Here is a 27,314-nt window from a genome sequence, read left to right as displayed (position 1 = left end):
TACCAGATACAAAGCAGAGGAGGCAACTCTGGATATTACAAGGTATCACTGACACTGGATTTTACTCAGGTATCACCTGAGTCAGGTGAGTGGGAGCTCAACTGAGCAAAGACGAAAACCTCGCTGCTATCATCCCACCCCAGGTCCTAGCCTACACCACCACCCTGATGTCATCCCACTTCCCTCAGCTCAGCAAACCCCAGAGACCCTGTCCCCTCCTCCAGCCACCCACTGCCCATAGCAGGGGCTCTCAGAGAGCCCTGACCTGGATCATGTGGGTAAGACACTCTTTCCTTCCAGAGAAGAGCCCTTCCCCAATAAAGCTGAACACTTTCTTCAGACATCAAAAGGTACTTAAGACCAATATTATTGCTTACCATCTTCCCCCGTTCTTTTGGGGATATGCTCAAGCCCAGAATATTGCTTGGATGTTTAGAGGAATGCCAGCGCTGTACTACAATCAATCCCATACAACCTGCCATAAAATTAAGAAAAAAAAAAAAAAAAAAAGAGGGATGAATCTCTTGTCAGGTGCAGAGAAACTACTTATGTTTGACTGATCCTATAGCCCCACCACACCAGCCATAGCCAGGGGCTTCACCAGCCAGTGCTGAGGTGATGGCAACAAGACCAAAGACAGCAATGTAAGGGGGGGAGCTGGGGCTCTGCAGGGTCAGAACCACTGTGCTGGTAAAAGGGAGCACATCTGCTAACCTAAGAGGACAGCGAGTGCAGGGGGAAGTCCTGAGCGCCCAAGCGCTGACCAGTTATGGAAGTAGCTTTTGGTAGCATGAAGATACACAGCTTGAACAAAGTCACCGCAACGTGGCTTGGGCAGACTGTAACAGGAATGCATCACCATATGTTTGTCCTGTCCTTGTCCTCCTCACCAGTCACCCACTATTCATCGCTGCTGCAACACTAGCTGGAACTTTTGTCAAAATCTCACTGTCGTCCTCTAGCTATTTTGAACAGGCCCCAGAGCAAAAAACATGAAGTGGACAAGGCCCATGCTGGTGCCTATCTCCAGGGAGGCACAGTCATCTCCATGCCTGGTCCAGGGAGCAAACAGAAATCACATAAGGACCGACCAGATTAGGCCTTCTGTGCAAAATATAAAGTTCTTTAGATCGCCTGCATCCTTTTCACAGCCACAGAAGGCTAAAACACAGCCTAGGTTTAGAGAAAAGAATGCAAAAAAATGACAACAATCAACTGCTGAGAGAAAAAGCATTGTTAAGACCTGGTTTCTTTGTGTGACAGATAATCCTCATAAGGAAAGGTGAGTAAAGTTAATAGAAGGCAATGCATGGAAATGGCATTTAGCGTCAGCCATTTCAGCATGCAACAAGGAATGACACTGTTTTAATTAAGAGGGTGCTTATTAATCTAAGTTGAAATTTATTATTAGACAGTAGATAAATGGACTCAGTGTGTTGGCAACATCTTACATAGTTGCATTTTTGGTCCCACCATCTAATATAAACTGCTGAACATACATTGTAAAGTTAATTAAGCACCAAGTACACAGTTTCTCATTCTGTTAGTTTCTGTAACATTTCAATTAAAGACCATCTTGGGCATTTTAAAACCACTATGTGGAGAATTCTGTGCTTTGGTTTGATTAATAATATAATTTGTTTTCATGTAGTATCTTCCAGCAGTCAGCTTTTATGTTAATTTAAAAAAATACCCAAGAGTATTCCACAATACTAGATTAAAATCTTGTAGCATGCTTTTATTACCAGGGTAAGGCACACTATGTTTAAGCTATTGCTATATATTATGGGTAGTTTTCTCATTAAAAATGTTGGAACAGTTGAATTGATTAATCTATAAATTACAGAGAACTCAAGCACACCAAGGAAAACGTTAGAGATGCAAAATTTCCAGATGTCTTTTAGAGAGGCTGAAAGAGTTCCATGTCTCATGCCTTCATTTAATACAATTACCCACTCCACCTCGTAAGTTTAAAAAAAACCCCATGACTGCTTTGATATACCTTATGATAAATATTTGGGGGAAGGGAACAGCAGCAGCAAACTCAAATTCAGTTTTACAGGCCGGATTGCAACAGAGCAATTGTGATGGGAACAAGGAACACTGCCTACAAAGCTCATAGCGACTTTCTCCAAAGAGCACCTGCCATGAAAACAGCCTCTCATCTAACATGGCAAGGACACAAAATGAAAGTAAAAAAATAAATACTACCAGGTGGAAATGAGATAGAAACACAGCTAGTGGCTGGGAAAAGAGCAGACAGAATCCTGCGTGCCTCCACCACCAAACCAGTTTGGTTTTTTTACATTAAACTCTCCCTCAAATGCTTTCCAACAGCACTAAGTCAGTGCACAGCCAGGATCCATAACACACGTTACCCTTTGCAGTATTACCTGTTTTCAGGTTATTCCCAAGCCTTATCAGTAAGGCACAGTTCCCGCATTCTTTCCCTCAGGTAGATGCATATTTTACATTCTACAGAGTGGCCCTGCAAGCTTTTTCTTCAGTCTCCAGTCCCACAGACATAATCCATGTGGCAAGGCCAGAGTCGTGCCTGTAGCAAGGCAGCCAGAAGGACTACCAAAAGCACTTGACCCAAGCCCCAAAATCTGCTTGCTCTTCTGCTGTGGACACACGCAATGAACAGACAAGCACTGTGGCTCTGCCAGTCCCTACCTTCCATAGGAGATATAAAACCTAGAGCCTAAATGGCTGCTGAAGGTCACACAGTTTCTTCAATGCTCCTGTCCTTCCCCACATTTAAGAACTGGAGTAGTATCCCACTATACCCTGTCTCCTTCCCAGAAGATACCATTCTGCCAGCCTAATGCCACCTGAATCAAGTGTGATCCTCCTTCCTGTTGATCCTCACATGTATTGGATCAGGGCTGTTATATTCTCATTACACTTAAGCATTGCATTCCTCCCTGCCTGTCCTAGAACTGGGTTGTAGTGTGTACAACCCAGGAAAGTAGGGACATGCAGCCTGAATTTAATAGCTGTAAAGGTATCTTTAAAGAGCTTTGATCTTGAAGTTCTAACGCTTTAACCGTTCTTCCCCAAGAAGTAAAACCCACCAATTCCTGCAGCAATAGTCTTGCCAGTCCTGATTTCTTTGGGGTTTTTGTTTGTTACCATTACCAGAGTGCCAACCCCTTTAAAAATTCTTCCTTAAACTAGTTAACAGGGGATTTTGATATCATTTCTAGTTCAGTCATAAATTTTCCCTGGGGCATTTGAGCTGATTACTCAGTCTGTACTCTACTTCTGTTTCTCTTTCCCAAAAACAGGGCTGAAACTTCCCTATATGAGTTCTGTCAAAGATACTTGGATCTTGCAAGATACCTGAAAAGATTTCGGCCACCATCCAGGCAAGCACATTGTCACCTGTCTGCTCTGATGTTGTGATAACAGACCCAGTAGCCTGGAATTAGAGGGCAGGGAAGCCAAGCAGCTACGATCCCTGTCCAGGGAAGGGGGCATTGACAAGGCAATTGGAAAAGGGGCACAAGCCCTCACCTCTGGAGACAACTCTTGTCAGGCATGAGGGAAAGCATCCCTTCAAAGAATGTTATATGTCACCCAGGAAATTGAATCACCATGGAGAGAGGTATCCAGTACCTGAGGGAGTTAGGTATGTGGGAAATGGTTTATTATGACCCAAACAACACACAGCTACCCACAGATCCAGATGAAGTCCAACATACCCGACCCACAGGGTAGAAGTTTGTATGGAGCACACCACCAGTGTATGCCAAGTCTTTGGCAGTAACGGACTGGAAAGACGAAAAGGCACCAATGGTGGATGAAGCAGCTGGCAACTCTGGCCATACGAAGAAAGTCTCTCTTCCTCCCTACAGACCTGTGTCTCAGCCATAGAAAGACTGTGCAAAAAATCTAAAAATCTGTTTGAAAATCTGTCCCGGGAGGTCTGGCAACTCAGTATGCCCAATTCCCTGCTTGTATGGATCAGTATCTCAGCTATTAGGAGTAAGTGTTCCTCTGCTCAAGAGAGAGGATATAGAGGGTATGCACCACAAGGCACCCTGTGGTTTTACCTGCATGACTGTAAAAGGGTATAAGAAATTTACCAGACATGAGTTATCCTAGGTTTGCTTTATTCATGCAACTCAGAGTTGGGCCACCACCCTCAGTGAATGGCAAATGGTTCTTCTCGCAAGTCCACCTTTTATACCATTCTAAACCCATTTTCAACACTTTAGAGTCTTTGTAATTTTCCAGTCAACCTTTTCAGCTCTCCAAGTCTGTCATTTACTAAGTCCCAGGTATTCTTCTGTCTTAGCAGTTTCCTTCCCCTCTGGTGTCCTGATTGGTTTCAGATCCTCATTCTCTTAAGGTTGTCTCAGGGTCACTGTTTCCTTTACCTTCCTCTTCTGAGTTGATCTTTACACAATTCTGAGAATTACCTACAGACCTTCAAGATGTTTTATTAAAGTTTAGTTACAGCAAGCAATTCCCACACATGATGATTTTCCTTTTATCTTGCTATACACCTGCATTAATTAATTAATCATCCTTTGTTAAGATTGTCGCTACACAATTAGCTTGACTGGGTTTTAAACCAGCCCTGGGTGGGTCTATACAGGGGACAGGCTTTGAAATACTTCTAGGCCTCGAGTAGCTTTCTGGTTAACATAAGTTTTCTTATAGCTAAGCTTCTATATTTTCTACAGTGACTATGGAGAGGACATGAAGAAGTGGAATGGAAAACCTACCTCCACCCTAGAGGCATGGATATGTGAGTTGCCAGGCAAGACAATCTCAGTTTCCCAGAGTAGGAGGGCTGATCTTACTTCTGATCTGATGGAAGGAGCTTCTGATTCATACTTACAAGTAGTGAGTAACAAGGATGACATTTGAATCCATGTGTGCCACACAAGTCCGTTTGTCAGTAATGAATACTGTGACCATGACTAGAGGGGCCCTCCCTCCAGCCAGGTGGAGGAAAGGGACAACCAGGACTGTGTGCATTCAATGGCCTGGCACGTCAGATCCACAGGAGTATAAGGCTCTAGTGGACACCGCTGCACAGTGTACCCTAATGCCATCCAGCCATGAAGGGGCAGAACCCACCTGTATCTCTGGAGTGACAGGGGCATCCCAACAGCTGACTGTACTGGAGGCCAAAGTGAGTCTAACTGGGAATGAGTGGCAAAAGCCCTGCATTGTGACTGGCCCAGAGGCTCCCTGCATCCCGGGCACAGACTGCCTCCAGAGAGGCTATTTCAGGGACCCAAAAGGTACCGGTGGGCTCTTGGCATAGCTGCCTTGGAGACAGAGGAAACTGAACAGCTGTCTACCTTGCCCAGTCTCTCAGAGGACCCTTCTGGTGTGGGGTTACTGAGGGTCCAAGAACAACAGGTGCCAATCGCTACCCCGAGGGTGCACCGGTGGCAATATCACACCAACCGAGACTCCCCAACTCCCATCCATAAGCTGATTCGTCAGCTGGAGAGCCAGGGAGTGATTAGCAGAACCCGCTCACCCTTTAACACTCCCCTGTGGCCAGTGCGGAATGGGGAGTGGAGACTGACGGTAGACTGTCGTGGCCTGAATGAAGTCATGCCACCACTGAGCGCTGCCATGCCGGACATGCTAGAACTTCAATACGAACTGGAGTCAAAGGCAGCCAAGCGCTATGCCACAACTGATATCGTGAATGCATTTTTCTCAATCCCTTCGGTGGCAGAGCGCAGGCCACAGTTTGCTTTCACTTGGAGGGGCATCCAGTATGCCTGGAATCGACTGCCCCAGGGGCGGAAACAGCCCCACCATTTGCCATGGACTGGACTGCACTGGAACAGGGTGAAGCTCAGAGCACCTGCAATACATTGATGACATCATTGTATGGGGTAACACAGTAGAAGTTGTTTCTGAGAAAGGGAAGAAAACAGTTCAAATCCTTCTGAAAGCCAGTTTTGCCATCAAATGACGTAAGGTCAAGGGACCTGCACAGGAGACTCAGATTTTAGGAATAAAATGGCAAGACGGGTGTCATCAGATCCCAATGGATGCACAGATCCCAATGGATCTGATGTGATCAACAAAATAGCAGCCATGTCTCCATCAACTAGCAAAAAGGAAACACAAGCTTTCTTAAGCATTTTCTTCACATTTTAAATCTCTTACATTGCATTTGATATCCCAGTCTTTCCTGCAATGCATCAGATTCATCGACAATGTTCCAGAGAGCATGAAGTATGCCTTGCTGACATGTTTAGTGGTAACTAGCTGTGACTAGCGATACCTGACTCCATTGAGAAATCAGAGTGAAAGGGTGAAGTAGCAGTTTAGAAAAAAAAAAAGCCACACCACCTCAGCCAGCTCATTTTTCTTTCACATCCAAAGTAAATTTTGTCCTGCGGCAGCAAGAAATGTAGGCCCCGTTTGCCTTGTAAAGATGCACTTCTATCTGCCAATGCTTCTTCTCCATGGCTCTGGTAAAGGTACATAAACATCAAGAAGATTATCTGCCATCACGGCCCAAAATTATTAAGATCACCACTAATGACAGGTCCCATCCTTCACCCATAGAACTATGCAAAAGCTTCTAAAAACATGTATTAAAGAAAGAACTCATTCTTCCAGTCAGGAGAAATGAGAAGGCAGAGCTACTACAGTTAGAGAAAGAGTAACCCACCTAAAATCTCACCTTTTCCCTCACTCCACAGTTAAGTGGAAGAACCTGTTCTCTTCACCTCAGTCACATTATCTACTTTCTCATTTTCCTTTTCCACCCATATATCCCCTTCCAAAGCACTCAGGAAAACAAATATCTATTCAATAGTTTTTAACAAGTCCTATTCCAACAGTGAACTCCCTAGGTAATGGCAATGCGAGTCCAAGGTGTATCCAGCCCAACAACTTTTAATGATGTAGGCAGCCTCCCATTTAAAACTACACTGGAAGAACATATATAAAACAGTACACACAGCATTTTTGCTTCCTTTTTATCAATGCATCTCTAAGAACCAATGTGGAAAAAACCCCAGTCCTTGGGAACAAATGGCATAGCAGACCTCACACAGTGGGTATGTGCATATCTTTATATTTAATCATATATAGTGAAATAGAAGTATCTCCTTTTTGGATTGAAGCTGTAAGAAAGATTCTACCATAGAAAGGCAAAGGGCCTGCACTCTTGTCTCTGCAGTACTAACTTCAATCAGTCTGATTCGGCTGGGTCTGTGCTAGAGAGAGAAAGCTTTCCCAGGAAACTGCACTTGGAATCTAAGTTATCATGGGGAAGAAATTTAGTGATCAGCTCTGGATTTTCACCTAGATGCAAAAAAATTTTAATATCTATTTTCTACAATGCAATGCAGAAGCCCAAGTATCTCTTTATTGCAATAGAATTTTGTACCTTATCCCCTGTCAAAGCTTTGACATGATCCAAGTTAGACATTTTAACCAAGAGCAACCAATCTGAACAAGATAGAGTTGTATTAAAGGTTCCCTGTCACCTAAACACAAAATAATAAAAAGTTCATAAAAGCCATAAAATCAGAGCCATAATTATTAGGCATGCGTTTTAGTAAATATTCATACATTTATACAGCTAGCAATGCATACTTTAGAATGAGGCATGTGTTTCCTAATTGACTACCTGATTGCTGATACTGGGTATCCAGAGACCTGAGATATATTTGGCTTTACAACGTCTGAAGAAGGTTTAACAGTTTTATCATTCATTTTACATTTCATACTTTCAACATTTTTGCACCTGTATGAAATTTTTTAAAGCTATAGACAATCTTTGCAGGCAGGCATGCATCTGTATGTATACACAAGTGTTTGTATGTACAGTAATGTATACAAGCATGCACAGCTCCTCTGTACATTTGTGCAAGCATGCAATTATACACATGCTCTGTCTTAATGTTTAAGAATGCTGTATCATCTCTTTCACAATCTGAAACATAGCTGGGAGAAATACCTTCTCTTTCTGACTCTTATGTTTCTTGCCAAGTTTTCCATTTTATCTGGATATACAGAACTTCAAAGAGGAACTCCTCTGAACAGATTCTGTTCTTGGCAGGTTAATTTGGGTGGACGTTAATAAGCTATTAGTATCACTGATTAAAGCTACACGACCTAAGCTTTATTTACTTGAGCTTCAGGGGCATTTCTGCAAAATTCTTTAAATCTGGCCTGTGTAACAAGATCCCACTTCAACTAGTATTAGATACAATCTCTAACCACGTTTCCTTTCTTCCAGAATACCAACAGTATTGCTTTAAAATTACCCTTATTTTCTATCGTCTGGTTTAAACTAATCAGTTAAATATAGAATGGGATATGCAGTTTTCTTCTCCATAGCCCAGCAGGCACTGAGGTCTGTTTTATTAATATCTTCTATGGGGTACTGATGAAAAGCACTGCTACAGCTCCATTTCCTCCTTGTTCCCACTCCCGTTCCTTGTGTGCATATCTCCTGGCCACTGCAAGATCTCTCTCTCCAGCTCTTTCCAAAATGAGCTTTGCCTTTCCTCTTGCAGCCCACACTCTTCCTCTCTAGGAAGAATTGCTGCCTCAGAGTTTCCTTTTCCTCCCTGCAAACCCACTGACCCCAACGTTGCTCCCCCTCCTTACAAGCATGTCCCCACAACGGGAAAACACTCCCAGCCCAGCCTGCCATGCAGGTAGCAATTTCTTCCTCTCATTTAGATTCAAAAGCAAAGCACAGCTAAAAACTCTTCCACAATTTGAAGAGGCAGTCTGATCATTTGAAAAAATATGATCAATGATGTTTGGTCAGAAAGTAAAAGACCCCAAACCACCAATTAAGACTCCTTATGTCTTCTGCAAAGTGGAGATATTGTCCCAGGCCATCCAGGCAAATGAAACAGCTGAGTAAGTGGCATTTGTGAGCTTTTTCTGGGATTCCAATCAGAAAGATGCTGAGGAGGAGTAAAGACTTTTCGGAAATATTTTAGTACAAGGCAAGCTAAATAAAGCGGCCACATGATGCCAGCATTGTCTGGGAAATGGGAGAAGATTCCAGTCCAAATAAAAGCATGTGTGGATTAATTTCTTTTTCATTCTGATCTGTAGGATGGGGCGTGTATTTTCTTTAGCATGCACACATCTGCCCTCTCACTTCTCATTTTGCTGCAACCTTTTCATCCAGCTTCTTTACAGCCTTAGTCCACCTCCTGAAGAGCACGAAGCCCCCCTTTTTACATTCCAACTACTACAGAGTCGCAGCAAGCCTATGCTTAGCCATATTGCAGCTCCTATCCACGCCACAGCTTGTTTCTCCTTTCTGCTTTACATAACAAGCATCAGCTCGGACTGGCTTTTACATACAGGGAAATCCCACGGAGAGGTGGCATTGCCACCTCATTGCTCGAGTTTGCTTTTAGCAAAAGTGTGATTGAATGCTCAGTATGTTACTGCAGGCAGTTACAAATTTTGATCTGGATCACAGGAAAGGAGAGAATAAGGATGTTTATTCCTCCAAAATATAGAGTCCTTCCTCAACACTATTTCTCACTTCAAAGCTATCTTGGAAAGAACATCCAAAATATATTCTTGCTCCTCTTCCATAAGATCTTCTATTTGTCTGAGACACGTAAACACACTTCCATAGTATTTCCTTCAGTGTTGAAAACCTTCAGAAAGAGCAAGAGACAAGTAGCGACGAAGGAATATCAGGAAAAGCTCCAGCCACGATCAAAGCATTTAGAAAAGCCAAGTGGAAAATGTGATCTGCAGGCCTTCAATTCACAATTCAGCAGATACAATTGCATACACAGCGTGGTGTTTTCAGGAATCAGTGGGCTGCCTGGGTTACCACCAGCACAGCATTCTGCTTCAATACGTCGCTGGCTGAGCCACCACGGTCTCAGCTTCTAGCAAAGCTCAGTCTTTCAGCACCAGCAATTTGGTGTCCCTGCTCTGAGACCATGACCTGAAGAATTCAGGAAGGCTTGTTACACTTGCAATCAGAGGATTTAAGGTCTTTTTTTCTTTTATAAAAATGAAAGAGACCAGACATGCACCTGTCCTTTGCAGTTAAAGATTTTTTTTCCCCAAAAAGCATTTTATTTGTGTGTGCATATGCCCACACTTCTATACATACCATTTCTAGGTGGAAGAGTTCTATCTCACATTTTTGTATAAGTGCATTTGAAATACCCATTGCTTTACAGACCAGCTAGCCCTGTGCAAATAAAACCTCCCTCCAGGGTCTGAGCTGTCACCTGAACTCTAGACAGAAGCACCCTCGCGTCCCCTCACTAGGGCCTTCCTTGCTTTGCCTACCTTCACCTCTCACCATGGCATACTGAAACAAAGCAGCAGTACATCCAACACCTGCTCTTTCCAGGAAGAAACACTGGCAAATCAGTAATCAAAGAACAGCAGCATTTCAAATGTAACATGTTTTAGAGGATAAATACACAACACTCAAGTCTGGCATATCAAGTATGTATGTTGTATGCTTTTGTCATAAAGAAGAAAGTTTGATTAACAGTCACAATACAAAAAAGTCATATCACTCCTATTCTTGGCAGGAACTGAAGTTAAGTTACACAGTATGAATCTTCGTTCAATCTATTCTAAAAAACCCAGAAATACAAAGTAGTGCAAGAAATTTCAGGTTTTTTTGTTCATCATATTTACTAACCTCAACTGTTGAAACATATATAGCTCCACACTTCTGTTTTTCTTTTACTTTACCAATCCACCCCTTGAAAAAGGGGCTACATGCAGAATTTCCAGTCTTCATTGGATGCTGGATAGAACTCCACAAGTGGAAGAAATGTTGATGTTCAGTACTAAGGGGTTCACTCGTACTTCAAGATTGGGGAAAATAACAAAGGTTTCAGTTTACAACTGAGATTTTTCTCATCCATAACACTTAATTTCAAATATTCATATCTTGGCTACACTATGGCTTTCAACAAGATTGAAATGGAGAACACTTGAAATGAAATTGAATTGTTTTTCTAACAATTATGCTGGTCCAGATAGCTACACGTTTTTGTGCTTAAGGTTATGACAAGCATTTGTCATCTATTACACACAAGCATTTATTAAATGTGTGTGTTTTCATACAGCTATGTGTCAGCTGGTTATTTGTTCATTAAACATGACTATGCTGGCACTGAGAGTTAAGTGTCCCTTACCATATCACAGTATTGCTTCAGTTTCCTGGCAGAGAAGCCTGATAAAAGATCATCTGCCAAAGCAGCTTTGCAGAGTCTCTAGAAACTACTTTGCTCTCATAAGTGACTTTGCAATCTTTGCTAGTAAGGCCAGAGGAATGTAGATATGTCTGTTTGGATTTCTATGTGAGTTCACATCAGCATTCATTCAGCTTACAGGATGCCAGGAGCTAGGACCACGTTTTGTTCGTACATCACTTGGCACAGCGAGGTCCCAGATCCATAGTGCAGAGCAGCAGCAACGTCTAAGAGCAGAGGTTTCCACTTTATCCTGCACAAAGCCCATCCGGGAGGTGCTGTGCATCACCTGCAACGCAACAGTGGGCTTGACTGAGCCATGTGTGCAGCTGGTGGCCACCCTGTATCAGGGCCAGGAGCCGAGCCTCCTGTGTCACAGCCAGCCCAGCAGTACAGGGCTGAGGATCACAAGGTGAGGGTGAAGGGAAGTGGGGAAATGCTGCATTGTTCATAGATGTTATTTGCTGCTTAAAATCTTGACTCATGGGGAGTTCCCTGTTAATGCAGAGAGGACTGTAAAACCACATGATCTTAAGATCGTAAAAACCCTTAATAAGCACACAACAAATTCCTGGGTGACTTTCAGGAAGTCAGGTTATTGTGGACAACCCCTTACACGAATATTGGAGAGCAGGAGCATGCACACTTGCCACACTCTTCCTTCCACCAGGATTCGCATTTATACAGCCACTCCTGGAGACAGGAAAGGGGCCAGACAAGCCAGTACAGTTCAGGTATGCTCACCATGGCATTAATGGAGATACTTGCCCAGAAGAGTTTCCAATCCTGACCTTCAAGTGAGCTCCCTACAACCACCTTGCATACAACACATGGAAAGTTTAAAAAGATATGAGTACATGAGGCCCCACAGTTAAAAGGGCTCCATCTCTCCCAGATATAACCACGCCACAACGTACCACCACAATTTCTCCCCCATACCATGTGCTAGATAGCACAACTGTGCACACAGCACATCTCCTGCTCTGCCTAGAGCTACCTGGACTGACAAGCTCAGCTGCCACTGAAAAGGGTGCTTTTTCACTTCAGAACTAAAATCAGACAACATTCTAATCATGGTTGAGCAAGCACACATTGATTTGCCTTTTTAAGTCCCTCAGCATCTTCATCCAGCACTGAAGCATTTTGCATGTCATGTGTTAACACAGGGAATGTGTCTGTTCAGGCATGAATGTATTAACACTGTTCAAGACAATTAAGAGGCAGTATTGATTATTCCTGCCAGAATCAATTCTTGTGACTGGCAGTAAATCAAATCAGTTTCAAATCGTGACTTGAAAACCCTGAAGCATGACCCAGTCATTTCAGGCTCAGACAGAATTTGTTTCTATCATTTACAACATGTATCCACCATTTTTGTGGCTGTGCTGGCTGCCGTGCCCACATAGCCAGAGCTACTGTCCTAAGTGCCCCAAAAAGGCACAAGATCCCCAGGGCCACATTAGCACAGCATCATCTATACATGCCACTTGCTCATACACCCTCCAACCCACAGGCAGCAGGTAAGCTGGCCAGCCTCAGAGACAACCAAGAAGGACTTTGGTCATAGTCAATGGCAGTGGAATAGCCCAGATGATGTAACACAGATGACACATCAAGCTGTAACCATTTTATGTGGGCACAAAGCATTCCTTGTTTCTAGAAACAGCCCTCTTACTACTTGGCTAGGACCAACATGAAGCAACACCTGAGCTAAGACAGCCCTGGTCATCCACAAGGCTCATGCCTGGCTGGGATCTGAAAGCCATCCAGCCTCATGTGCTTAGACCCACACCCCAGCAGTGCCTTGCTGTTGCAACAACAGTGCCTCCAGGGCCAGCACCAACTCCTGCAAAGCCAGCCAACACATCTCTGCATACACAGACCCATCATGCTTGTAACTAGGCAAGCCTTGTCCTGCATTCAAAGTATGACACAGCAATTCACGAACCATGATCTATCTCTGAAGGATATGGTCATGGATAAGCCTACAATATTTAACTATCAGGAGGGCCTCCAAACCCTCACTGATGAACCCTTTGTTAAACAGTTCATTGGTACCTGTTGGAACAGCAAACTCCCACTAAGCAGCCCTCAGGCAGGCAGCTACGCAGCGCACCACGAGGCGAATGAAAAACTGGACATGAGCCAGCAGTGTACGCTCGCAGCCTAGAAAGCCAATTGTGTCCTGGACTGCATCAAGTGTGGCTAGCAGGTCAGGGGAGGTAATTCTACCCCTCTTCTCAGCTCTCATGAGACCCCACCTGGAATACTGCGTCCAGCTTTGGGGCCCCCAGTACAGCAGAGACATGGAGCTGCTGGAGCAAGTCCAGAGGAGGGCCATGAAGCTGATCAGAGGGCTGGAGCACCTCTCCTATGAGGACAGGCTGAGAGAGTTGGGGTTGTTCAGCCTGGAGAAAAGAAGGCTCCGGGGAGACCTTGTTGCAGCCTTTCAGCATGTAGCGGGCCTAAAGACAAGATGAGGAGGGACACTATCAGGGAGTGTAGTGATAGGATGAGGGGTAACAGTTTGAAAGTGAAAGAGGGTAGATTTAGATTAGATATTAAGAAGAAATTCTTCTCTATGAAGGTGGCGAGGCACTGGAACAGGAAGTGTTCAAGGCCAGGTTGGATGGGGCTTTGGGCAACGTGGTCTAGTGGAGGGTGTCCCTGCCCGCAGCAGGGGGGTTGGAACTCGATGATCTTTAAGGTCCCTTCCAACCCAAACCATTCTACGATAGTCTGGCATATGCAGAGGGGCCTGCTCCTTGTGGACAGCAAAGGAGGAAGCAAAAGTGCTGACTTGGTTGGGGGGGGGGGGAGGAAAGATGTTGCTCACTGCCTGGTCAAAGCTGGAATTTTTTTGTTTTAATCATAGCAGGAACAAAGCATGCCGTGTCCATCAGCCACTCGTGTAAGTGAGCCAAATAGCAAACTCTTCTGAAGACTTTCTAGACCTACTCCATTCACATCCATAAAAATATACTTTCTCTAACCCAATATATACACTAGGATTTCCCAGTAGAGTAGTCACATTGTCTTTTGGAATAGCTGCTCCAGTTGATATCTTTTTAGCCCAGGACCAAGTCATCACAAATAACAGTGTAGAAATTTGGTCTACCAGTGAGTGGAGCTCTTTCCACATAACTAAAGCCAAAGCAAACTCTAGATAGTGTTTGAACCCAGAGCATAACTCATTCTTCTTTTGTGCAAAGTAGTTATTTTGTGCCTCCCCTTTCTAATATCTCTTCTGATAAATATCAAAGTCATCATTGTAGAAGATTCTTAGCTTTTTAAAATGGATTAAGACAGTTCTCAAGAACAGCAAACCATTCTTGCTGGTTTTACTGGTATGAGTTGGTTGACATAAGCCTGCAAAGATGAAGATTTGTGATACTCTCTGCAAGTGCTACATAACAGCTGTGTTTGGTATCTGTAGAGGGCTGGATTTTGGCACGCTTGCACACTCTCACACCAAGGAGGAATGGACAACGTGGCTACGCATGTAGTCCACAGAAAGGCAAAAACAGATGTTTGAAACCACGGCGTCATTTCAGAGAGATTCCCCACAAGGTGAAGTGTTGCCTCAAATAGGGCAGTTAAGCAAAGCTACTTCACCCATGTGTCAACAGCATGACTAGCTAAAACACCAAAGGCCTAGGTGAACCCCTCTCCATTAGTGACACAGCAGTTCATGCCTGCCCCAGCAGAGGAAGGAGCTCTGAGAGCCTACCTGAGCATCTCTACCTCTGTCCCCTCTTCCTCCCAGCCCCGCTCCAGATTTTGTGCAAAGGCCCACACCCTAGCAAAGCATTGGTCAGGAGCATTTCACAAGCAATCACCCACTCTTCACATCAGCCCTATGAAAACAGCCACATTTTATGGCCCCAAACCTGAGAGCACAAGTTGCCTAAAGCCAAGGAACGACATGCAAAAATGCACAAAGACACACCAAATGTTAAAGCCTCTAAAAGAATCCTAGTCAGGAAAAACAATCACTGCAAATATCACAAATAAAAACACTACAAATCACAACAGATCTGATAATTCAAAAATAAGTCCATGAAGAAGCTTTTACTTTTCTCCAGAATCTTTCCACCGTGATACTTTGGCATCCAGATCTTTTAAGTAATACTTAAAGAGAAGACAGAAGTTTGTTGATTTTGTTTTTAAAAATATGCTGTTGAGGAAAGAACACATTTCGGCTATGGTTCCAATACCCACACCATGGAAAAATCAATAGTACTGTATCTGTACAGCATCTTAGGTCAAAGGACAGTTAAGCAACACAAATAAACAGGTCAGTCTGTTTAATGAGAAAGGGGAGCAGAAGAGCATTTGGACTCCAGTCAACAAGTAGAGTCAAGATAACTAAGTTTTGCTCAAGGAAAAGAGGTTAAACGCTCTTTACCTTCTGAAGAGCTGACAGAAGTTATGGTTTCATTGCCTGGTTGCAGAAGACAATCTGACACAGGTCAGGCAGACCTTTACTCTGTGATGATTCTGGATAACCTGCATTTCCCTCTCCCTGTCCACTGATGTTTCATATCTCTATCACCTGGTGTTAGCAGATTTCCAGGACATCTCCTTTTGATGAAGCAGGACACAGCAATAACACACTTGAGATAAAGCAGTGCTTCCTCTGACAAAGAGGACATTCTTGAGAGCCTAATGTGGGTTTTTTTGGTAGAAGACTTCAAAGTAAATCTAAACATCAGTTTGTCCATCAAACTCTTACTTTGAACAGTCACCTTCAGAGCACTAGGCTTTGAAATGCATCTCTAGCATTGTGACAAGGAGGAGGCATGGATAAATTCATGAACTCAAAGTGAGCAGGAAATAACCAGTGGAAAAATGAGATCCTGGGGTTTGCTTCATCGGTCAGTTAAAGAGATAGACTGGGAGGCACGGCTTAATGAAGCAAATTTAGAGTTACATCCCTTTTTTTTAAGCTATTAGTGAAAATCAGAGAAAGCTTCTGATCCTGTGGACATCAGAACATGTATTCAGCCTCTTCAGATTGCTTTAGAGCTGCAACCACTATGAAGTATTTGCTTGGACACTACAAGAAATCTGTAACTCCACCCCCATAGGCCATCTCTGCTGGATCTAGAATAAATAAAAGGGGATATAGACAAAAAAGGTAGAGGGAAAATCATGTCCTTTACTGAGCAGCTAAGACAGGAGTGAGGCAGCATTTACCATGGATGACCAGCATCCTGCACCCAGGCAGCCGCTGCCTTGCAGCCCCGCAGCGCTCACCTTACAGGGTCCTCTCACCCTCCTGCACCCTGAGCACACCGGCCTCCTCAAGCCTCTGATGTGTGCTTCATCAGACTCCCGTAGCTCCAAGCCACTTATTACTTAGATAATTAAATATTATTGCATTTAATTAATAAGTTCCCTCAGAGAGCACACACATAGGCACAGGCTTTCTCCTGCAGCCCTGCGCAGGTCCATAGATTACCGGCCTGGACTGTTTTGACTTTCAAAACCCCCCGCCTGATGGGTTGTTCCTGGCAGGGCAGGAGTAGGCAGCAATTACGGGAATCCATGTCAGCAAAGCCATTACTTAACCCTGTACCGCTCACACCCTTGGCTGGCTGCCTCTGAGGTTCCTCCCTTCGCCTGCCATCCAACAGCACATAAAGAAAAAAAACCACCACCAAAAGGAAAAAGAAAATAAAGAAAAACCCAAGACGCTGCAAGCAAGAAGGCTTTGTGACCCTGAAAGGCTATTCTTGGGGAATGTGACAAAGTAAACACATTGGATAAGGCTTTTTAGAATAATTGACAGCTGGGGAGATATGAAGAATCAGAGCAAGAGAAAAACATTTGAATTGGAGGCACTGTTTCTCACTAAAGAACATAATCATGGGTTTGGGTTTTTTTTAACTCTTTCCTTCTCCCCAGGGTCCCAACCTTAACCAAATCAAAGCTAGTACAGAAATGTCAAAGTCATGATTCAGAAACACTGGTTCTGAAGTTCTTGGTTCAGACACCAACTTTCTGCGTGAGCTTGGGCAAGTCATTTAGTCTGTACTGCACTTCAGCCTCTAATCCATAAGGCAAAGAAAATGCCTTACGGGTAAGTTATGAGGTTATTAGTGACTGCAAATAGCCATGATGATAGGAGGCAGAGAGGTGATCAGAGAGATAGGGAGATCCACCTCCTGCAGGATACGGATCCCTTGGGGATTCTGAGATCAAGCCTCCCACAAATAAAGCGGCCACTGCCTAATGAGCAGTGATTTCTAGTGATGTTTCAGCCTCTCACACTGATACTGCATTTATTACTGAAATATGCTTAAATTGGAATAAGATGGACTGTGGGTTCCTCCCTGCACAAAAGAAGTTCTCCAACAGCTGGGAAGAGAAAAGATCTCGTCCAGCTCTTTGGTCCTCACCTTCCTGACTTCACACTCACTTTTCATACCTGCCTCTCTCCCTCTCCACTCCCCTTACTTCTAGAAGAAACACAAACATCCATAATGTCCTGATTATAAACGATGGTTAAGCATTAAAATCTGAAGGCTAGTAGGGAAGCAGATGTTCTCCAAGCCATTTTCAGGTTTAATCTTCTGTTCAAACTGCACAGCACTTTCAAAAAGAAGCACAGAGAAGTGGCCATCATTGGAGGTCTCCTGGGGGTTTCTCATGAGGGCCCCCACCTTGCCCAGCAGCATTCCATAATTAGTTCAGCACAGCTATGGCACCACAGCCCTCACCCAAACCCAGAGCTCAGTCACAGAGGGCACTGCTTTTCAGGGAGAGGCAAGAAGTCTCCCCAAAGATGTGGCCCATTTCCAACCGAACTGCAGGGCTGCCCTTCAGCCCCCAGCACCGCAGCCAGCCCCTGCTTCCAGCATGGGCAGCACACTCCAGCAGAGCTGGCTCCTCTCCAGCACAAACGAGGCTTCCTCTATGTTTTTAATAAAACTGAGAAATCTTTCCTTCAACAAACTGTTTTGCTGAATAACTTCTCTGACCTGCTCTAGTCAGGAACAGGCTCTACTAATTGGTAGCTGCCGAGCACTCAGCTTTATTTTTTGGCTGTACGTACTGTATGATTACTCAGCGGGCATGTTTATAAGTGGCAAGGAGGTCTTACCAAAGAGTTACGATACATGAAGTCATAAATTGGGAAGAATCCGGTAACCAGTTATTAATTAATAACTTTGCTCAATTGCATGTTTTTGACCTTCACCCCCTTGAGCTGAAAGCCTAAAAATAATCATATTTGCTTTCTCTATTTTTGTTTTAGAAGGCATCTCAACTTGTGCTACTTACTTAAAAAGAAAAAAAAACCAACTAAAAGAGTGAGTGAGAAGGCTCCAGCCCTGCAGTCTACAGCACACAATGTGCTGTGCTGACACAGCATCCCATTTGGGAACAAAACCTGCTGCAAGTTACAGGATCATGACTAATTTAATATCATTACTTCAATGATGATGTTGACTGAGGCAAGAAAACATTACAGCCAATTTATAGAAAACAAGTATTCAAGTTAGAAGGGATGGCTGAAGACATTCCCAAGCACAAAAATACCTTACAGATTTTGAAATCCCAGCCCTCACTTGACTTTAAATCACTGATCAGCCAATTGTAGCGCAGGAAGAAAACCCACAGTAGCATTTCACACTACTGCTTTGAAAGCTTAGTAACAAATCAGGCTAACACTGGAATAATTTTGGAAGACATTGCCAGAAAGATGAGTGCATGTGAATTGCACTTGTTTTTTCAGTAGAGCTTCCACTAACATATGTTTGTACTTCTGTTCTGCCTAGCAGACCTCATCATAAGCCACAATACAGTTGTCATCTTTTCAATTTTCCTATCCTCTTGGACAGCATATTTTAAATTCTTAAGCCAAGCTTTCGGGAACAGTTAATGATTTCGCTCCTCTCCTGAATGTGTCTTAGAGAGACACAAGTTGTAGGAGCCACATACCTGCTCTCCAAGAAGGAGCTCCCTCTAACCCGGCTCTCAGGGAAAACCTAAAAGTCCATGGGTCATTTTTTTTAAAGTGCTCCAGCACCACAGCATCACCTTGTTTTGGAGCCCAGAATATTTTGTGTCCCTTTTTAGCTTATTTTATTCAGAGTGTCAGGAAAAGTGAAAATTTAAACAGAAACCCAGAGACTTTGGCTTGGCACATTCCTACAGCATTCATCAGCGAGGAGGGGAGGAGTGCAAGAACTGAAACCACGGCCACGAAGGAGGTGTTGCAACAACAAGCTCACTCATTTCAGTGCCCCAGGCTTGCCCTCGCTCCCAAACAGCTCCTGCGTGCATCACAGCGACTCTTTCAGAGTATCGGTCGGGGTGGTGCAACCAACTTCCAGCTTGTGAGGAGGGAGGGAGAACAGGGACCAAGGGGCTCCCAGAGGAGCACAGTCGCTGTGCTCACACCGGCACCACGGTCAGGAGCCTGGCACAGGGGGAACCCCCCTCCCCTCCAGCGCTGGCATGGGGCACCAACACACCTTGCACTAACACATCCTGTCCCCACTGCTGGGCAGCGGCGTATGCACGTATCCAGACCCTTCTGCAGTGGGCTGTTACTCCCAAGAGGGGCTTTAACAGGAAAGCTGAGATTAGTAACCCTCCTCTTCCCCTCTTTCACAGTGTTAGCCCACCCTGGCAGGGCTACCTGCCATCCCAGGTTAAGAAAACAAGAAGCTTCCTCCTCCCACCCCCCATCTCCAGATCACAGACAGGTAAAATGAGCCAAGTATGTGTCAGCAATAAATGGAGGTGATTAGGAGCAGCATACCACAGGCAAGCGCAGAGTAACCCTTCAAAGACATGGGAACACCTCAGTAATTTAAACAAGATGCTGAACACAAGGGTGATTTCTCCAGAAACAGACAACACAGGCAAAAACAAAAACCAACAACTGTTCTGCTGCTTGCTGTTGTATTTATATCTTGGTTTGGATTTTAGGCTGATATCATATTCAAAGGATAATGCAGAAAGCCTCAAGCAAACAAAGAGCAGCAGGAGAGAGTTTACACTGGAGAAGGGGGGAAGAGCACCTGGGAGAGAGGAAGGAACAGTCACTATTGTAAGCACAGGCACCAAAAACTCTTCTCTTAAGCTATGGCTAGTCTTGCATACCAGGGTTACATGCATTTGATGAGAGACAGGGTAATAGAAAGCCAAATCAATCTTCATCTGCTCGCAAGAGAGGCGCAGAACTTTCTCCTAACTGTAGCCAAGCAGCACTCAAACAGGATTATTTCATGCAGATATTCAGTGCCTCGGCCTGAAAGATTTATTTGCAGATCTGCAGACCTAACAAATCTGCAAATCAAAGGGATTTGGGGGGCCAGTCCCATCCCTGCTCCTGTCCATAAGTTAACAGGCTGACCAGCTCAAATCACTGTCTTGAATCACAACTACAAAAACGCTTTGTATTCCTTAGGCTCCTACTAAGTGTTAACCAAGGCATATTGAGATTACACCTTTTTTATAATAAAAACAAGGCCCAGGCTCCAAACACCTCTTAAAGGAGCACTTTTTGTCAGAAGGAAATAAAACCATAATTGCCCAGTAACAGCAGTTATCTCCGTTCATAGCTACTACCAGTTCAATGAGTACAGGCAAACAGTAGAGGCAGCTCAAATTAATTAGCAAATATTCCTCTAGAAGGCACACTGATATAAATTAATTTACCTCTTCATGGAGGGCTTAGAAAAAACAAGGGTACTGAAGAAACTGCAGTTAAGTTGGCTCAAACAATTCACAAAAACCCAGGAAAAACTAAACAAAACCTCACCGAGTTATTGCACACATCAGTAAGCCCAGCATCAGCACAAGAAAAGGCACTGGCTTCCTAGAGAACATTTGCAGAAATAAAGAATAACCATACCTTTTGGTTTTGTTGCTTTTATCAACATCTGCTGTCAGAGTCAAGGAGAGAATCAACACACACATACGCTCTCAGCCATAGAGGACAGGTCCCATCACAGCTTTCTACCTCTATTCTGCCCCTCAAGACAAGAAAGCAAAGATGAGGCAAAGCTTTTCCAGGCCTTTTATACCCCAAAGAAGGCACCTCAGAGCCCAGTTAACTCTTCTTCACAGGTGATTCTCACTTCTGGAAGGCATTCATGCAAATACCTGCAGCCTCTTCCAACTTCCTCAGCCCCACTGCTGCTTCCCCCTCCTGATGAAGCCCAGCTGGTCCACTTGGCATCCTTCACCCCACTTCATTTATAGAAGCAGCAGAGTTTAGTAGTGACTTACAAGGAAATGGTAATAACAGTGGAATAATAGGAAAGAGAGCCTGGAGATGTTCAACCCTCCAGAAAAATCTCATACTATTAAAGATGGTGCCATTTTGTCTGAGCTGGAGGTGGGTCAGCCTCCACAAGCTGTGTCCTGTTTTGCTGGAGTCAACAAAACCAAGCCCATTGACTCCAGTGGACAGAGAATCCAGCTCCAAGGGAGTATAACCGAAAATGAGCCCATTTCTTGACACATACTGTTATAATCCAAACAGCACAAGCTCTCCAGTCCAGCGTTAACTATCAGTTCTGCCTTGTCCCATCTCTGGGGCTTTGAATTAATGGTCAGAGTAACTAGTGTGGCTTGGGAAAGAGAAATCTGCCAGCAGTGCTGTGTACCCACAAACACACGTGCTCATGCACACACATTGAATGAACTGTCAGGGCTTAGCATCATAATGATAAATACCAAGACAATCAGCTATGACAAAGCAGTTTTTCATATCTTCCTTAAAAAATAAACAGAGCTTTAAGGCACTGTGTGTCATATCAGATGTAGAAAACAAAGGTATTCATGACTAAAGTTCATGTCCGCGAACTGGAAAGCATTATTAGTCAGCCACACCTGAAAACTGGACTGGAGAATAAGACATTAAAAATTACCCACGGGTTCTGGTACACCTCTGGCAAGTATCAAAGGTCTCATGATTTTTACTATTTTTCTTACCACTGCCAAGTATCATGCAATTAAGACAACCTGGACTCTCATTAAAATGAAATTAAGTACTTGGAGCTCAGAAGTGCTTCAAAGCAGGTATCATTTAAGAATCAAAATCAAAGGCAAGAGAAACCCGAGTGTGTAAAAACTTTTATGTTCAAATCAGTCTCAGAGTTTTAGAAGCTCAACTGCTTGTGTGTGTGTGTGTGTGTGTGTTGGTGTTGGAAATACTGGATTATATAGCATTGTGGGATACACACTCATCACTGACAAAGCCCAGAGCTAAACACGGGCATGAATGAGAAAGGGTATATAACCCTGCCAAACACCAAGGCCTAAAATCATTACAAATATGGAGTTTGTTTTTCTAGCCCATAAGAATTGCCCAATTGCAAGAAAACTGCCCCAAGAAGCGTAATACTGAGAGGCCAGATGTGCTCCCACACTACTGTTTGGACATCCTAGGTGTGGGTAGAGGAATACTAGAAAAAATAACCAAGCCCACAATATACTGGTTGTTTAGGAGCTGTGAGTCAGCCAGCATGAAAACTAATTAATCAGTACATGCACAGAACCACAAGCCCTAGCACAAGACAGCTAAATCCACTCTTTAATCTTAGGTTTGATGCTACTAAGTGCTTATGCTTGCCACAACACTAAAAAGCTCTGATATTAACTGGAACAAGCCATCGTGTGCAAGCATTTTCCAGTACTCCTTGTCACAAAAGGTCCATCCACTTTTCTAAGACCTCAGCCACGCAGTCAGCAGGAGCAGAACGTCTACCTACGCTGTCTCTTTCCTCTCAGCACCATGAATCGCTGGTGGTGCGAAAGCCAAAGGCTCCCTGGCCGCTGCCAGAGAGCTGCGTGGCATGCCCTGCCTGCCACATGGGCACGTTCTCCATTGCACGGCCCCGTCCCCACGTCAGCTCCTCACCACCAAGCTCCTGGCACACCCGCTCGCACAGCCTGGCCAGTGAAACCCTGAAACCCGGGGAAGGTCTGGGAACAGGGAAGCAGACGCACATAGCGGTGGTTGACAAAAAGCCAAGGACGCTTTGATTTTGCTTCCAGGATGAATTTCTTCACTTCAGCTCAAACACTCACAACAGTCATTAAAAGCAAAGAAGTGGAAACTCCGTCTTGGGTCATCTTGTCCACTCTCCTAAGAGCCAGCTCAGAGAAGGAGGGCACTGCTCATCTAACGGTTGTTGCATGGCTCTCAGATATTTATTTATTTACATTATTTTAAAATAAACTTTCAAGGAGAATCAATCGACCAATACGCAATGCCAAATTGGCTCTGTTAATACTTTCTCTAATCATTTGTACAGTCTTCTGTGAAACTCCAGACAAAAGGGAGCTCTTTCTCTGGGACTTTGCTTTCCAGGCTGCCTGCAGTTGCCTCATACTCTAAGATTTCCTTCAAGTATTTATTCTCAGTTGCACACTCATTTGCTTTTCAATGGTAATCATTTACCAATGAACCATGACTTCAGTAGACACCTTCCTAAACTAAAATTGTGGGGTTTGGGGTGGTGAGGGTTACTTGTCTTTGTATATAATCTGCTAAGCTCTCAAGCACCTCTGAGCTCTGTCTTCTGTGTCAGAGCTGCTGCCGTCAGTAGCTTTTGGTTACCTGGACCAGACAAAATGGAATAACCCAGATAAAGCAGAACAACAGATAATGCAACTCGTAAACCTATTATGTTTAGAATAGTAACCTAGCTTTGCCAAAAAAGAAAGAAAAAAAAAAGTTGGAGATGCAGAGTTTGAACGGTCCTATTTCTGCATGGGAGATCTCAGCTGTGAGAGAGAGCATCAGCGATAGCGCTGGTCAGCCTGGACATCTCGGTCCAAGCTGCTCTGTGTGGGCCAGGTGGGCACCTCTGGGATTTCGGGACACCCGGAGGTTCTGGCAGCTGCAACTCCTCCCGCTGCTGCGCTGCCAGATGTCAGGAAACCCATGGCAGATGTACAAACTTACCACATTTGGGGGAGTCAACAGCAACATGCCCTGTTCTTGTTTCAGAAGGGCACCGCGGATTAGAAGTATTTTAGGGTGGCAGTTTGGATCTGCCAGCCAATTCACTTGGAGGAAACACAGTCATCACTCCGTGGGGCGACTGCAGCGAAGACACACTGTGGGAGTAACACACCTCTACCTGATAAGACTGCCATCATCTTATAAAACCCACTGCATCGTCCTTATGTCCCGTACGGCGCTATGCCAGTGTCCCAGGAGAGGGCTGAAGGAGAGACGGGGTGTGCAGGAGTCGCAGCACCCGCAGGTAGCACAAAGCGGGGGGAGAAGAGGACCCCACACGGCCTTGGTAGGATCAGAGTGGGATTTAGTGTGCAGCTCGCCCTGCTTTTCCTGGAATTTAAGCACATGCACCATGGTGGGCAGCGCATAGAGCTCAGCCCCATGGGGCGCAGTCGGCCGCAGCGCTGGCTGGCATGACCTCGCACGACGAGGTGGCAGCACGGGAACCCAACCCCGGGGGCATCTCCCTTCCTCACGCCCACAGCTGGCAGGGATGTGGCAGCAGGAGCGGGGTTAATTCATCCCTCCCAGCCACGACTGGAGGATGCAGCAAAAAACCAAGCCGCATCGCCACCCCCACATCCCTATTTATTTTGGATGGCAGTGACCGAGGTTCAGAGTTTGTTTTCATTTCGTTCCCCCATAACGTTGACAAGTCCCAGCACAGGGACAAGCCACACCAAAATGGGACAGTGTTTTCCAAGCCTCTAGCTCAACCTCCTCCAGAATAATGACATATTTGTGAGGCAACAGCGCCGAGCCTTTTCCTTGGCCAAGCGCAGACGGGAAGCGGTGTCCCGCCCCGCCGCCAGCTGCGGGCACCCACACCTTCTGCCCGCCAAGCCCACCTCCCCCGGCGCCCGGCCTGACGCAGGGAAGCAGCCCTTCTTGTGCAACCAAGGACCGGCGGCACGTGCGGTCCATGGCCCCGGTCCGTAACACCAGCAATGCCTTCTCCATCCGCAGGGACTGCCAGGTCGGCACTGCCAAGTCAGTCAGAGCTGTATTTTGGATGAGGTTCCTCAGGGAGGTCCGAAACCATCCCCAGCCAAAGCTCTCTCGCTCGGGGAGAGCACCAGCTGTGTTTTATGCAACAGCAGCTGCAAGCGAACTTCAGCGGTGAGCAGCAGGCTTAATTACCCAGCCTGACAAATCCCACAAGGGCAATCCCAGGCTAAGAGAGAGAGAAGTGTGGGACAATTATTTTCTCTGTGTGTCTTAGTAATAAAAGGCATAATGCCCAGGGAGAGGGATTGTGCTAGTAAGCTAGGGCTTATGAAAAAAAAGATTTTATCATCTCGCCCTGTGAGAAACTGGGTTCAAAATACTGATGTTTTTCAAGCTTCTCTCCAGAAGTAAATGAAGAAAGCATGTTAGTGGTCTTACATACAGTCACAGGGATGAAAACTGCTTCTGAACACACCCAAATTTTGAGAAAGCTTGGGATTTTATGACTCAGACCATTTTTTCCACCCCCACTCCCTCAGCCCAAAATGAATAAACACCACTTGGAGTTGCTACATGAGACAGTGTGTTGTCTTCACACATCATGGATAAAACCCACATGCCAAGAGGCTGGGAAATGCACAGTTAAAGACATCATCCCTGCTGTAACTTCACATCATTTTAGTAAATTCAAAGAAACAATATTCTAAGCCAAACATTGGACTCGCATATACATTTACAGCTGGTTAATAAATAATTTCTGTCATGTTAATAAATGCTGAATCAGTGATACGAGATAGTTACAGAGACCAGCATAACAACGGCTTGTTTATAAATATCTGTGACATGTTACCAAAATGACTTCATTGTGGTCTGGATAGCTTTTGTAAAGGGGATTAAATGGATGAGACTGTTTACAAGGGCATGTAGTGATAGGTCAAGGGGTAATGGTTTTAAACTGAAACTGATTTAGATTAGATATAAGGAACAAATTCTTTACTGTGAGGGTGGTGAGGCACTGGCACAGGTTGCCCAGAGAGGTTGTGGCTGCCCCATCCCTGGAAGTGTTCAAGGCCAGGTTGGATGGGGCTTTGGGCAACCTGGTCTAGTGGAGGGTGTCCCTGCCCATGGCAGGGGGGTTGGAACTAGGTGTTCTTTGAGGTCCCTTCCAACCCAAACCATTCTGTGATTGATTCTATGATTCTATAATTCTATGAATACATTACTTTCCATTGCTGATAGCAATAAGCAACAATAGAAACTCAAATATAAAATGCTATATTGTGATAAAGGTGGCAAATTAACAGAAACAAAGAAAAGTCGTCTTGGTCCAATACACTCAATCCTCTTCCTTTTAATTTCTGAGCCTCTGTTTAGTTCATGGTAGGGCTGACTGAACTGTGGACCTTACTACATGTGGAACAGTATGCTGACAACTTACCACCTTCCTCCAAATCAAAGGCTTACCTAAACTTTGTGAAAGCAAAAATAAAAATCTGAGTAGACCATCTTACACACTGTTGATACCAGCACTTTCATCTAAAGCCAAATGAAACTTGGGTTAAGGTTTAATGGTCGTTATTGCCGTTATTCCCCCCTTCCTGTTCCATGGTCTCCCTGCTCAGATGCAGACAGTGTGCATTATCCTGCGTTTGTGCTGGATTTCCCAAACATTATGGTCATGCCACAGATCACCTTGGTATGTCTATTGTCTGTGTCCTAACTAATCACTACATTGTAGACTGAGACACATTTTTATGATCTGTTATGAGAAAATTTTGCACATTATTCCATTTTCCTTATGCTGGCCTTATTGACAAATTTCTTGCTGCATAATCATTACTCAGAAATATAAAGTAATAATAAAAAGTATTTATAGTGTTTGGGCTGTTTGTAATTTTTTCTTAATGGCATACAGACAATTCACATCGTGACTTGATTATCTAAATTGCCCAGTATTGCTTCTGTTTCCTGATTGAATGCAACTCATGTGAATGGGAGGTGTTCGTAAACAGGCTGCGAGGCACCGCCACTGGTACAGGACAGTTGCCCAAATATGCACGAACGAAGAAATATCTTTACGAGAGGGCAAGGCAGAGGATCCTGCAGCATATGAGGATCTCACCGGTATCTTCTACACACCAGTGTAACTGCTTGCCTGCAGG

The 27,314-nt window shown here is 44.5% G+C and overlaps 1 protein-coding gene across 3 annotated transcripts in view; it reads right to left on the bottom strand.

Moving 5' to 3' along the window:
* ZPLD1 (zona pellucida like domain containing 1) overlaps nucleotides 1-19,337 on the bottom strand; it is a 105,356-nt gene extending 86,019 nt beyond the window's left edge. The window contains exon 1 of one of the 3 annotated variants that reach the window (XM_075767199.1): nucleotides 19,158-19,337. The gene's annotated coding sequence lies outside the window, so the exon portion shown is untranslated. Of the gene's footprint in view, nucleotides 1-15,618; nucleotides 15,809-16,469; nucleotides 16,646-19,157 lie in introns of those variants that run through there. The other 2 variants (XM_075767189.1, XM_075767207.1) reach the window with 2 other exon arrangements.
* Between the last annotated feature and the right edge of the window lie 7,977 nt (nucleotides 19,338-27,314).

This window comes from Balearica regulorum, chromosome 1 (genome assembly GCF_011004875.1).
Source record: "Balearica regulorum gibbericeps isolate bBalReg1 chromosome 1, bBalReg1.pri, whole genome shotgun sequence".
Taxonomy (NCBI): domain Eukaryota; kingdom Metazoa; phylum Chordata; class Aves; order Gruiformes; family Gruidae; genus Balearica; species Balearica regulorum.
Note: the sequence above shows the minus strand (reverse complement) of the source record. Positions and strands in the feature narration are given on the sequence as shown.